Source organism: Zingiber officinale, chromosome 1A (assembly GCF_018446385.1).
Source record: "Zingiber officinale cultivar Zhangliang chromosome 1A, Zo_v1.1, whole genome shotgun sequence".
Taxonomy (NCBI): Eukaryota; Viridiplantae; Streptophyta; class Magnoliopsida; order Zingiberales; family Zingiberaceae; genus Zingiber; species Zingiber officinale.
In genome coordinates this window covers 116,380,609-116,393,686 of record NC_055987.1, presented here as the reverse complement: position 1 = coordinate 116,393,686, position 13,078 = coordinate 116,380,609, and positions in this window count along the sequence as shown.

Sequence of the window (13,078 nt, the reverse complement as noted above, 5' to 3'; positions counted from 1 at the left end):
TGCACGAAGGGACCTCTGATACTATGGTAAGTAAAAGAGATCTAATTTTAAATAAACTTTATAATATAAAAATGCAGGAAGGTGAATCGGCAAGCCAACTTCATGCATGAATTTAAGACCTCCTCAACGGTCTCCACGCAATTGGACAAAAGGTGGAAAATTGCAACGTCATCAGGTATGCACTCAACGCATTTCCGAGGAACACGTTATGGGCATCCATGGTAGATGCTTACAAAGTTTCCAAGGATATTTCCTTAATTAAGTTAGACGAATTATTTTCCAAATTCAAATTACATGAACAAACTAATACACCCTTGGCTGAGAAAAGTATTGCTCTTGTTGTAGCTACAAATAGAACAAAGGAACCAAAAGTCAAGCGTCGAACTGAACCCAAACCTAAAGACAAGTCAAACTCAGAGGATGATGACAAGATCACCGCCGAACTCGTCAACCTGGTACGAAAATTGTACAAGAAAAAGAAGGGCTTCACAAAATGGGAAATCAAAAAGGTGATTCAGTCAAAGACGACGCAACCAAGCCCAAGCTCTAAAATGAAGTTTGAAGTCACCTGCTATGGCTGCAACAAGAAGGGGCACATCAACGCAAATTATCTAAATCAGAAGGAAGTGAAGAAGCAAAGAAGAAAAAAGGCGCTACAAGCAACATGAGATGAATCATCATCAGAAGACTCTGATGAAGATGTCAAACAAACAAGTTTTCTCACACTTCCAGCCCGAGAGCAAGTCGTCTAATCCGAGTCCGAGATAGAATCGGAAGTTGAGTCTGAGCGAAGCCACAGATCTATATCCGGGTTAGAAGGTTCCCAAACCAATGTAAGTATCTCTTTAATTAGATTGCATAACTTGATTTCTTATCTGTCAAGAAAGTTAGCCAAGTCCAACCTCCGGGTCAAGTCACTCCAAGAGGATGTCAAAGCCCTCAAGGAAGTGACTATTCCAAGCTCCTTGACAGAATCGGTTCAGACTGGAACTTCAATTCAAGTCCAAAAACTTAAGGAAGAAAATTCTAATCTGAAAAGTCAAGTTAAGGAACTGAAGGATACATTGGAATGATTCACTTTGGGTTCCAAGAATCTTGATCTGATTCTTGGAAAATAAAGAGCGGTATACAATCGATCTAGATTTGGATACAAGGCTAAGCATAAATTTAAATCCTATTTATCACTTGTAAATCGAACAAATAAGAGAATAGTCCAAGCATGGGTCCCAAAGTCTAACTTGATTAATCAAGTTGGACTTGGCTAATATTGGATCCCCAAGGATCAAATCCATTACCTTGATAGACCCTATTGAGGTTATGATCCAAGGGGAGCCAATAGAAAGACTATATTCATTAGATAAACTTGCTTGATGTATGTTTTTTTTACTTTCTATTATTCATGCTTATATTAAGGTAGATAAGGACTTAGGCTTGATTCACACTTGAGTAGTTAGACCTAGGATTTTTAGAAAGAAAATTAAATATTTAATTTCTTTAAAAGGCTTTGTCTAGAAGTGATGGATGATTCCATACCCAAGAAGGCCTAGTGCCTCGCCACAGCCTAGAAGCCAATTATTGAAATGGATATTTAATTAACTAACTGTTAAATCTTAGTCTAACTCAAATGTGAATAAATCCTTATATTTTAATCTAAAGTAAAGATAAAATTAACAATCTCACAAAATAAATAAGGCTCCTTGATTGATAATCTAAAAAAAAGGGTGAGATGGATCAACTCACTTAATTAATCTTACTTAATTAAACTAACTTAATTAAACTTAATTAAATTTAATTAAACTTAATTAAAAGTTACTTAATTAATCTTACTTAATTAAAACTAACTTTAAATTAAAACTAAAACTAACTTTAAATTAAAATTAAACTAACTTAAAATTAAACTAATTTAAAATTAAATTAACTTTAAAATTAAATTAAAATTAAACTAACTTTAAATTAAATTAAAATTAAAATAACTTAAAATTAAATTAAAATTAAATTAAACTTAAACTAACTTGAACTTAAATTTACATCTAAACTAACTTAAACTTAACTAAAAATTAAGTTAAACTCAAACTTAATTTATCAAGCCTTGACTTTAAGACTTGGTTTTCCATTCTTAAATCCTTAGATTTTGATTGTTCATTTAGTTCTTGAGCATTTCTATTTCTAGGCATATATCTAAAATTCTTAGAATTTTTGCCTAGATTGTTATCCACCTTCCTAACCTTAGGTTAGGTAGACTTGTCATGAAGAGCTACAGATTTTTCTTTGATCCTATCATACCTTCTATTTTCATGATAAATAGTATTAAAATTGTCACACCCCGGAGGAGTCCCTGTCCGAAGAAATTTCAGCAGCACCTCCCCTGTACGGCGGACAATCTGAAACTTTCTACATCCACAATATACCTCAGCCACAGGCGGCTGGAATATACACACAACCACGCAGTTTATATGCAGCCTACTCGGCTGATACAATAAAAACACAACCACGCAGTTATATGTAGATCTAACAGCCCACTCGGCTGTACCAAAATCAAAATACAGCGGAAAATGAAGAAATCTAAATATACAAGACTGCTAGCCGGCTAGGCTTACACCACACAACAACACCCCACTCCAGAAACAAAACCGAAACACAAGCTAGATACACAAATATTAAAGTATAAATAGACAACAGCGAAGACAAATCTTCTGATGTGACATGGGGACCAGCAGACAGGATACTCCAAGCGACTCCATAAACAACCTGGTACCTGAAAAATATAGTGTCCATGGGGGGTGAGTTCAACAACTCTGCGAATACCAATAGACATGCCTAGTAAGATATATCTAACAGCAATAAACATGGAATACAACTTCCTAATCATATATAGGAAATCTGCAAAACTGAAAGGTAATTGAGGAAACTGTACTCACCAGGAACTCCTATCCAGAACAAAAGGTCGTCCAACCGAGAGTGTCATAAATCCTGTATGCATGTCATACGTATGCATCCAACCAAATGCAACAAATAAATGCAGCAAGCACAAGTAATAAATGCATCAATGCGTATGATGCCAATGTCATGGTCACCCCTGAAGCCAGTCAGCCATCTCACACACAATGGTGAGACCGAGTGGGTATGGCTGTGACAACCATGCACTCTGCCATCACTGCTCCTGATAAGTGACCGAGTGGACGGGATGCTGTCGGAGTATACACATACTCCTACCCCAAATCATAAATGGGGGAGCGCAATGCTCTCATCTCCCAGTACACCATGATGGGGAGGGATCCCTGACGTGCTACCACGCTGCGTCACACTATCCATGAGCGAACCAACGGAGCACCGAACAGAGAAAAACTGACGTGCTACCATGCTGCATCACGCTACCCTTGAGCGGACCAACGGAGCACCGAACAGTGATGAAACTGGCGATATGCTCTACAATAATGGAGCAGCCTATCACGCAGTATGCAATCATGCAAATGGTGCATGAAACTAAGCATGACAATATCCTGAACCAAATCCATATATATATATATATATATATATATATATATATATATATATATATATATATATATATATATATATATATATATATATATATATATATATATATATATATATATATATATATATATATATAAGTAAGTCAAATCCACAGATAGAGGGTATACAGGTTCTCTATGGTATAACAACCTAGGTCCTGAACATATCCACCTCCATAAAATATGTACCGACAATGTACATGGATCAAAGTAAAAGGTCTAGGTACACAGATCAGGTATGATATAAAAATATAGATACACATGTCAGATAATAAAAATCCAGAATCTAGTCCTAAACTCAGTAAAGCATGGTATGTCACTTACTCTAGGAACTAAGGTACTCATGGCAATAATCACGAAACGTAAACATGGATACATAACAAACACCCAACAGAACATGCTACGGGTAACAAACAGTGACATACCAAAGGCAAACATGATCATTGCTTGTAGCTATAAAATACTATGCATATCCAATTGACAATATCATAAAAGATAAGTCAAGAGGTACCCGCCTCCAATAGAAGGGTCCAATCTGATCCAAATTCAACGTCGAGATACTCATCTCGCGTCAAAGTCCTGTATTCCCATGTCGAGATGCTTGTCCCGAAATCCAAGCCCTGTGATCACAATACACATAATGTAACTAATCAAGTAGGAACTAGTTAGCTAAATCCATCATGAACCAAATAGACACCTTAGCATCAAACTGATCAAGAATCCATAAACTCTTATCATTCCATAACTCAATCTGTAGCTCAATTCAAATAAACTAATCCATGACTAAATCATTCATCCTCTAGACTAATTAATTCCAAGCTTAAATACTCACATAAACTAAGTCCATAATCCAATAGATTAAACTACACATTTATCAATGCTAACCACTCACCAGAATTGATGGCTCCACCAATGACGTATAGCTGGTATAACTCTCTGCCAGCGAAGATGAAATCACTGTCCCTCCCAAATCTGAGGATTCTATTGTTGCCTCGTGACTGAAACATCCTCCTGTCGATAACAGTGGTCAACACCAAGAGAAATTGCTGCTCAATCAATCTAATGCCCTAAAATCATCATCAACCATAACTTTATGTAACGACCCAAATTTCCTCATTTTGAGCCCCAAAAATAATTCAAAAATATTTTTAAATGCTATAGAAAATTTCTAGAGATTTTTAGAGTATTTTTATGTAATTTTTGGAGTTCGTTTGATATTTTTACCAAGAGGAAGAAGTTTAAAAAAAAAAGTGTTGAAGTCGGGTTTTGAACCCAAGACCTCGGACTTGGCCCGAGTCTTAACCGAATCCAACCAGCCAACTGGTCTGCGACCTGTTTGTGAACATATATGGGATGAAATATATATAAGCAGTATTTAGGAACGTTTAAATAAATTGGAAATAAAAAGTGCGCGGCTGAGGAATCGAAACTGCGACCTGGGATTTGGTTAAAGCCAGGCTGACCAAGTGTGCTAGCGGTCGTTGCTGGTAAAATAGGAAGTGAAATTTATTTAAGCAATGATTTAAAATAGAAAATAAAAAGGGGGTTCGGCAGGATTCGAACCTGCGACTCCAACCACGAGCCAAGCCGCGACTGACCAAGTGATCAGGTCGTCAGTTCTGTTTAGAATAGGTAGCAAAACTATTTAACAAGTTAACAAAACACCAAGTTATAAAAGAGGAACTTAGGGCTTGATTTACCCGAAACAAAATTCCTTCTCCTCACCTTATGCAGGCGGCGGCGATTCTTCTCTCGGGCGAAGACGCGGCTAGAAGCTAGGGTTCCTCCGGCGGCCGGCGAGGGTTTCTCCGAGGGGCTCTTCACGGGGTTGTGATCTTTGCGTCGAGGAGAAGCCGTGAGCACGAAGAAGAGTCAGAGAACTTGAGTTTTCTTCGAACCCTAGCAGCTCCTCTTCCCGGTTTTGAGTCCAAGGATAGGTAAGTGCTTCTCACCTACGGTAAAAGTAGCTATCAGATTCTGTTTTCTTCTTGTTTAGCCGAAGTATGCAGTAGGAGTGTTGTTCTTGAGGTTTGCTGCCGTGAATCTCAATTTCAGATTTGTTTAGGTTTGGAAAATGAACAAATTGATCAGATGGGCATGTAGTTTAGCATTTCAGCTTGTAGAGATTCTGGAATGGATTTCTTTTGTTATTAGTTTTTAAGCATACAGTGTTTGATCCATTGGTTGTGTAGTATAGTTTTCAATTCCAGAATTTCTTTTGTTAAATCTGAGCATGAGGAATGGTATTTGTTTTGTTTTCCAATAGCAAACCCTTTACTAGTTGCAATGGTTTCCTTGCCGGGTCAATGAACATGGAACGGTTTAGATTTTTCTTTGAGCATGTAGTTTTATGTTGTGGTCATTGCGATGAACAGAAATGCTTATAAACATGTAGTATCTCAGTTTTGGTTGTTCTCTTCTTTGCTGCCATGTGTAGGAATAGACTTCTAAATAAGCATGTAGTAGAGCTATTTTATGCTGTTAGCATTTCAGTTGTTTAGTTTTCGATATAGATCCTTCCTTATTAGCTTTTATGAAGGCAGATTTCAAATTTATGTAGCTTCAATGAGTAGGAACAGCTATATAAGTCCACATTGCAGTTTCGATTTTCCTTTGCATTTTAACCAGGCTGAATAGCTTTTGTTCTAGCATGCTTAAAGATTTCAAAATTGTTTTCCTTTGTTTTAAATCTGTTGTAGCATGTTTGAAGAAGTTAGATTTGCTTTCCTTTGATTTGTTTCTGATGTAGCATGCTTATAGAAGTCAGATTTTCTTTCCTTTGATTTAATTCTGTTGTAGCATGCCTACATTCTTTTTAAGAGTTTAAGAAAAATATAAGAAAGATAAAGAAAAGAAAGAAAAAGGCCAAGGCCTTAAGTAGATCTCAAAGTCAAAACTTTAGGGATTTTGGCACACAAGGTGCTTATTAAAATACTGAGGCATTATATATTAGAAATATTAAAAGATAATAAGTATTTTACTTTTATCAGTGGCACTGTACTGGACTCTCAGTTGTCCTTGGGTTGGGCTCCCATAGTCGTCCCTAGGTTTAGATAACCTAGTAGTAATGGCACGGCCGACGGTCGACGGTCGACGACCCGAGGGTCGCTAAATGGGCCGCCAAATGGGTCGGATCATTACAAAAGTAAAAGCAAGTACAGTTGCCGAGCCCAAGAGAAGTTGATTACTATTTTGAAGTATTATAAGTATAAGTTTTTGAAAAAGTACAGCAAGTTTTACATAAGTATAAAGTATTAAAAATAAGTTTAGAACAAATGAAATAAGTTTCATATAGTTCTAAAAATCAGCAAGTTTAGTTCTTTATTCTACCATGTTTATCTAGTAGATGAGTAGTTTTTCATGTTTACCTATTAGATGAACAGTTTTCATATGTTTAGCTTTATTCCTAGCATGCAGTTTTATCCTTGTATATCATGAGTATACAGTTTATAGTGCTTTGCTATTGATTATGCATGAGCAGTTTTATTTCTAGTTTCAGTACTTTTGACATGAGCAGCTTTATATGTCTTCTTTTAAGGCATTCAGTTTCTAGTTCTTTTCGTATACATGCACATTCGTGTTTTGTGAGTTAGATAGCGCTTACTAAGCATTTTGCTTATAGATTGCATTTCCTCTTACTACAGATACAGGAAAGGAAAAGATATAGAAAGGAAGGCGACAAGGAGGTGCTCGAAGGATGTGTGATGCCAGGACTATGGAAGCCTTGGGACTTAGTTAAGGATTTGTCTAGATTAATTCTTTATTTAGGATGATAAGAAAATTAGGAAGTAAGAAGTTGTATTTCATTATAAAGTTTCCGCATTTTAGTAATTGGGATGATATATGTTATTTTGATGTTATTAGGACATAGTAGATGATTTGGGATCTTGAGTAATATAGTTCTCTTTTGTTTTGGATTATTTACTGCGTGAGTTGTTGATATATGTTCCAACCGTCTGTGGCTGATGTATACTTTGTATGTATATCAGTTTAAGGTCACCGGTACAGGGGAGACTCTGCCGAAATTTTTCGGTAGGGTTTCCATTTGGATTTAATCATACCGGTTAAGTAGAGTTAGTAGTTAAGTAACGGTCACTCTTAGAGAGTAGTAGTAGTAGTAAGAAGGGTGGTCATTACACTTTACACCAAAAGCATTTATTAGCAATGAGTGGTTACCTCCAATGATAGTCGGTAGCAGGATACTCCGCTACTCATACCCTTTGAAGCTCTAGTTGGAACTCACAGAAAATTCACCTAAATCTTGCCGTCGGAAACCCTAGATTGGCGATGGTAGCAAGCCTCTACATAGCCGGAAGCTTCCATACAATCTATGACTTCACGATCTGCCCTTAAATCAAAGGTGTCAACGAAAAGGTAACAGGAACAAACAACACACCGCACCTTCTTGTGGCCGGAAAAGTGGCGACCATCGGCTACACCTTGGCTGGTGCCAACAATCAACAGTGGCCTGGCATCTCGCGACAGAGCAGAGGAAGAAGGCACTGCTCTCCGGTGGGAAGAGGTGTCGCTAGGGTCCACGCGTGAGGGGTAACACTAGCCCTAGCCCCCCTTGTGTCGATCCTTCTCCGGCAACCACAACACACTGTGCCAGATGCAAGCGTCGGTGTCGAGGACGGAAGCTAGGGCAGAAAGAAGGGTTGTTGTCGGCGGTCTCTCTATGGCGATCAGCGTCGACGACAACTAGAGTTCGGCTGGCCGGTGCTAGGGCAGAGAGATGGCAGCTGACGTTGGGCGGCGATCAAGGGCAGACGAACCGAGTGGAAGGAAAAAGAGGAAGAGAAATTCCGGCTTCTCTTGGCCAGGCCTTTATGCGAGTGTGAGGAGAGGAAGAGGCAAGGCGGCGTCGGTTTGGGGAAGAAGGAGAAACGGGCGGCGGTGTGGCTCAGGCACGCGGGGGGAAGGAAATGAATGGAAAAAAAAAAGAAAAGAAAGAAAAGAAATAGAAAAAGAAAAGGAATTAAGAAAAACAAACATTTCCTCATTAAAATGGGGTAGCCTAAACAAGCTTTCCCGGGTCCCCGTATTTATCCCTGTAAACTCGTCCATACGAGCTCCGAAAAATTTCTAAAAATTCCAAAAAATTCTCTTATCATTATTTGCCATTTTTCGGTATTTTATATTCTCCCCCACTAATAAAAATTTAGTCCCCAAATTTTGTTATCTACCATCAGCAAATACTAACAACAGGTAAAGAGTATAAAATGCTGAACAGTAAATTAAATCACATACCTCAAGTGAAAAGATGGGTATCGAGCTCGGATAGTATCCTCGAGCTCCCAGGTAGCCTCCGCGTCTGTATGATGCTGCCATCCGACTTTAAACAGCCGGGTAGTCTTGTTCCGCAACTGATGCTCTTTCCGGTCTAAAATCCGTACCGGAATCTCCTTATAAGTGACGTCAGGCTGTACTGAAACTGAGATATCTGTCAGCACATGTGCCGGGTCGGGTACGTATCTCCTCAGCATAGATACGTGGAATACATCGTGCACTCCTGCCAAGGACGGTGGTAGTGCCAACCGGTAAGCTACCGCTCCAATCCTTTCCGATATCTAGAAAGGTCCAATGTATCGTGGAGCTAGATTACCTCTGAAGTCAAATCTCTTCAACCCTTTCGTAGTTGAAACTCGCAGAAAACATATTTACGTGTAGAGAACTCCAGGGGTCTGCGACTCTAATCAGCATAACTCTTCTGGCGGTCCTACGCCTCTGACATCCTCCGTCGGATAGTACGAACCAACTCTGCCTCCTGCTGAGCTCTATGAGGTCCCAACAGCTGGGTCTCCCCAACCTCATCCTAGAGAGTGGGTGTCCGACAAGGCCTACTATACAACGCTTTAAACGGTGCTATTTGGAAAGCCGAATGAGAGCTATTATTGTAGGCGAACTCTACCAATGGCAAAATAGTTATCTCAACTGCCTCCAAAATCCAACACATATAACCTCAGCATGTCCTCTAAAGTCTGAATGATCCACTCTGACTGTCTAGCTATCTGCGGATGGAAATTGTACTAAATCGGAGCTGAGTGCCCAAGGCCTGCTGCAGACTCTGCCAGAAACGAGACGTGAACCGGGGGTCTCTATCCAAAATAATAGTCAAAGGGACACCATGTAATCTGATGATCTCCCGACAATACAGATCTGCCAATCAATCCAGGGAATTTGTCCTCTGGATCGCTAAGAAGTGCACGGATTTGGTTAATCGATCAACGATTACCCAAATCGCGTCATGGCCTCGTCGTGTCCTCGGCAAACCCACCACAAAGTCTATAGTAATATGTTCCCATTTCCACTCGGGAATAGGAATCCGCTGAAGTAAACCGGCAAGTCTCTGGTGCTCGGCCTTCACCTACTGACAGACCAGACATCTCGCTATAAATTTCGCAATGTCTTTCTTCATACCGTTCCACCAGTAGGAACGTCTCAACTCTCAATACATGCGGGTCCCGCCTGGGTGGATCGCAAATTGAGAGCGATGAGCTTCCTGAAGTAGCTCCTATAAGACCGGGTGAGACTGAGGTACGCATAATCTGCCTCGGAAGTATATAATACCCTCCTCATCTCGTGTGAACTTAGTCTGCTGCCCGGAAGCTATCTGGCTGCCAATACTGCAAATGCTTATCAGCAGCCTGGGGCTCTCAGATCCTCATCCTGATCGACGACTGAGCAACCATGGTAACCAGAATACCCTGCTTTGTCTGTCCCTACTCCTCAAGGCCCAACTCGGAGAAACCTTGAATCAAGTCCGTGACCACAACTCGGTGGCAAGCCAAAATCCCTCTAGACTTCCTGCTGAGTGCATTAGCAACCACATTAGCTTTCCCCGGGTGATAGCTAATGGTACAATCATAATCCTTCAGGAACTCCATCCATCTCCTCTGTCGGAGATTTAGTTCCTTCTGGGTGAAAAATATATTTGAGACTCCTATGATCAGTGAGAATCTCAAATGTAATACCGTACAGATGATGCCGCCAAAGCTTCAGAGCAAAGATGATGGCAGCTAGCTCCAGATCATGAACTGGGTAGTTCTTCTCATGCTCCTTCAACTGTCAAGAAGCATAGGAGATTACTCTATCGTGCTGCATCAGAACAACGCTCAAACCCTGAAGAGATGCGTCGGTGTAGAGTACAAATCCGTCCTCTCCAGAAGGTAAAACCAAACTAGAGCCGACACTAATCTCCACTTCAGCTCTTGAAAGCTGGGCTCACAATCCTCTGACCACGTGAACTTCACGCCTTTCCTGGTCAGGCGTGTAAGTAGCATAGCAATCCGTGAGAAACCCTCAATGTATCTCCGGAAATATCGAGCCAAACAAAGGAAGTTGCGAGCCTCTTCTATAGACTCCGTCTACTCCCAACGGTAACAACCTCTATCTCCTGTGGAACCACGGTATACTCCTACTAGTGATCGTGTGTCTCAAACATCTCACAGAAGATAACCAAAATACGCACTACTGATCTTCACATCTAGACGTTTCCATTGAAACATCTCTAGAACTATGCAAAGATGATGTGCGTGACTCACCGCGGATCCGAAATAGATCACAACATCGTCAACAAAGACAATGGAAACCGATCCAAACATCCTGGGAATACCAAAATCATCAAGTCTCTGAAAACATCTAAGGCTTCCCAAACCCTAATGGTAAAATCAAGACACATAATGTCCGTATCACAGACATTTCTAACCATAAGATCCTTGACAATAAATCTGAAATATAATCACCAACAATACAAATCACCAAAGAATAGATCCACCAGTGTGAGAGCAACGCTCCATCACAGAAAACACCACATATGTGGGAGCAATGCTCTACCACAAGAAATCCTTAATATGTGGGAGCAACGTTCCACCACAAATAATTCCTAAATATGTGTCTACAATATATATATGAAAGCAATACTCCACTACAAGCAATCTACAATAGGTGGGAGCAACGCTCCACCACAACAACCCAAAATATGTGGGAGCAACGCTCCACCACAACAATTCAAAATATATGGGAGCAATGTTCTACCACAAACCAACAATAATATGTGGGAGCTACGCTCCACCACCAACAATGCATAAGTGCCCAAGGCACCTAACTATCTAACTAGAGACTGCATGAGGTTACTCTACCACGGGTCACTGTGGGTAGTCAAGGTATAATAACCTAAAAGCAAATCAAATCTATTGTCAACTCTCTCAACATCGTAATGGGTCGGTCACCCACCAATAGAAGAATTAGTTGACAGGGTAAGACAACCAATATCATACTGTAGACACTCAACATTCTACACTCAAACATAGGTAGAATCATCATGATGCTACCAACCATATACCTGACACACGTGCACACACAACATATGTATGATCAACATGATCCTCCAATTATTATACACCAAACACACACACAACCCAGGTATATTCAGTATGATACCTCCAACAATACATACCGAACACGTGTGCAAAAATCAACGTAGGTATAATCGACAATACACCTCCAATAATACTCACATGACATATATACACCTATGTCAAGAGTATAATCAACGTAATACTTCCAACAAATCATAATCGACCCGAGTGTACACACAAAACAAATATAATGAACAAGATACCTCGAATATTACATCGAACACATCTGCACATATCATAACTCAGATTAAATCGATAAGATACCTCCAATAAAACACTCAGACCACTTGGGTATAATCTACTAGAATCCCACAACAATCATAACTGGAAAAGTATACACCCACTACATGCAATTAAACCATCCATCATAACACTCTTACAACACATAATAATCAAGTGTATAAACTACACAGGTATGTATAATCAGCATATTTAATCCAATCTACCACACAAACCCTATGCTACCTACTCTCATGGTTTAGTGGTATAACTAAATAAAATCAAACATAAAGATCATACAGGAAAACGTAATCATAGACAATCCAACTAGGTACATACAGTCTAAAACTAAAGTACCCATGGAATAGGATACATCGATTCTCTATAGACTGACCAAGCCGACAATGATATACGTCTAATTCAGTCTTTTCCATGTCAATACGAGTCATGTACTCAAATGTGCTCTAGATACCTAACTAAGCACAAATAATCCAAAGATCAGCATCTCTATAAAATAGAGTAAGTCAATCCCCTACTGATCGGACCAACCAAAAAAAATGAATTGGTCATTGACTATTTAAATTTAACGAATATACACAAATCCTCTGCAAGCAACTAAGGTAAATCGATCTACAACTACCCAAGTCGACAAGCATAAATCAGTCTTCCACTGACCAATCTAACAAGAGTAAATCAGTTATCTACTGATATAATTAATTAAGATAAAATGGTATACTACTGGCTAGGTCAACATGAAGATATAGATACTATCCACTACCCAGCTAATACTAGCAGAGGCTGGTATGTGCCTCAATCTGCTAATCAACTAGTAGTAACAGAAGCTAAAACTACTGGTGATATGATATGAAAAATTACTGGAGACTATAATCCTTGATCTCTATT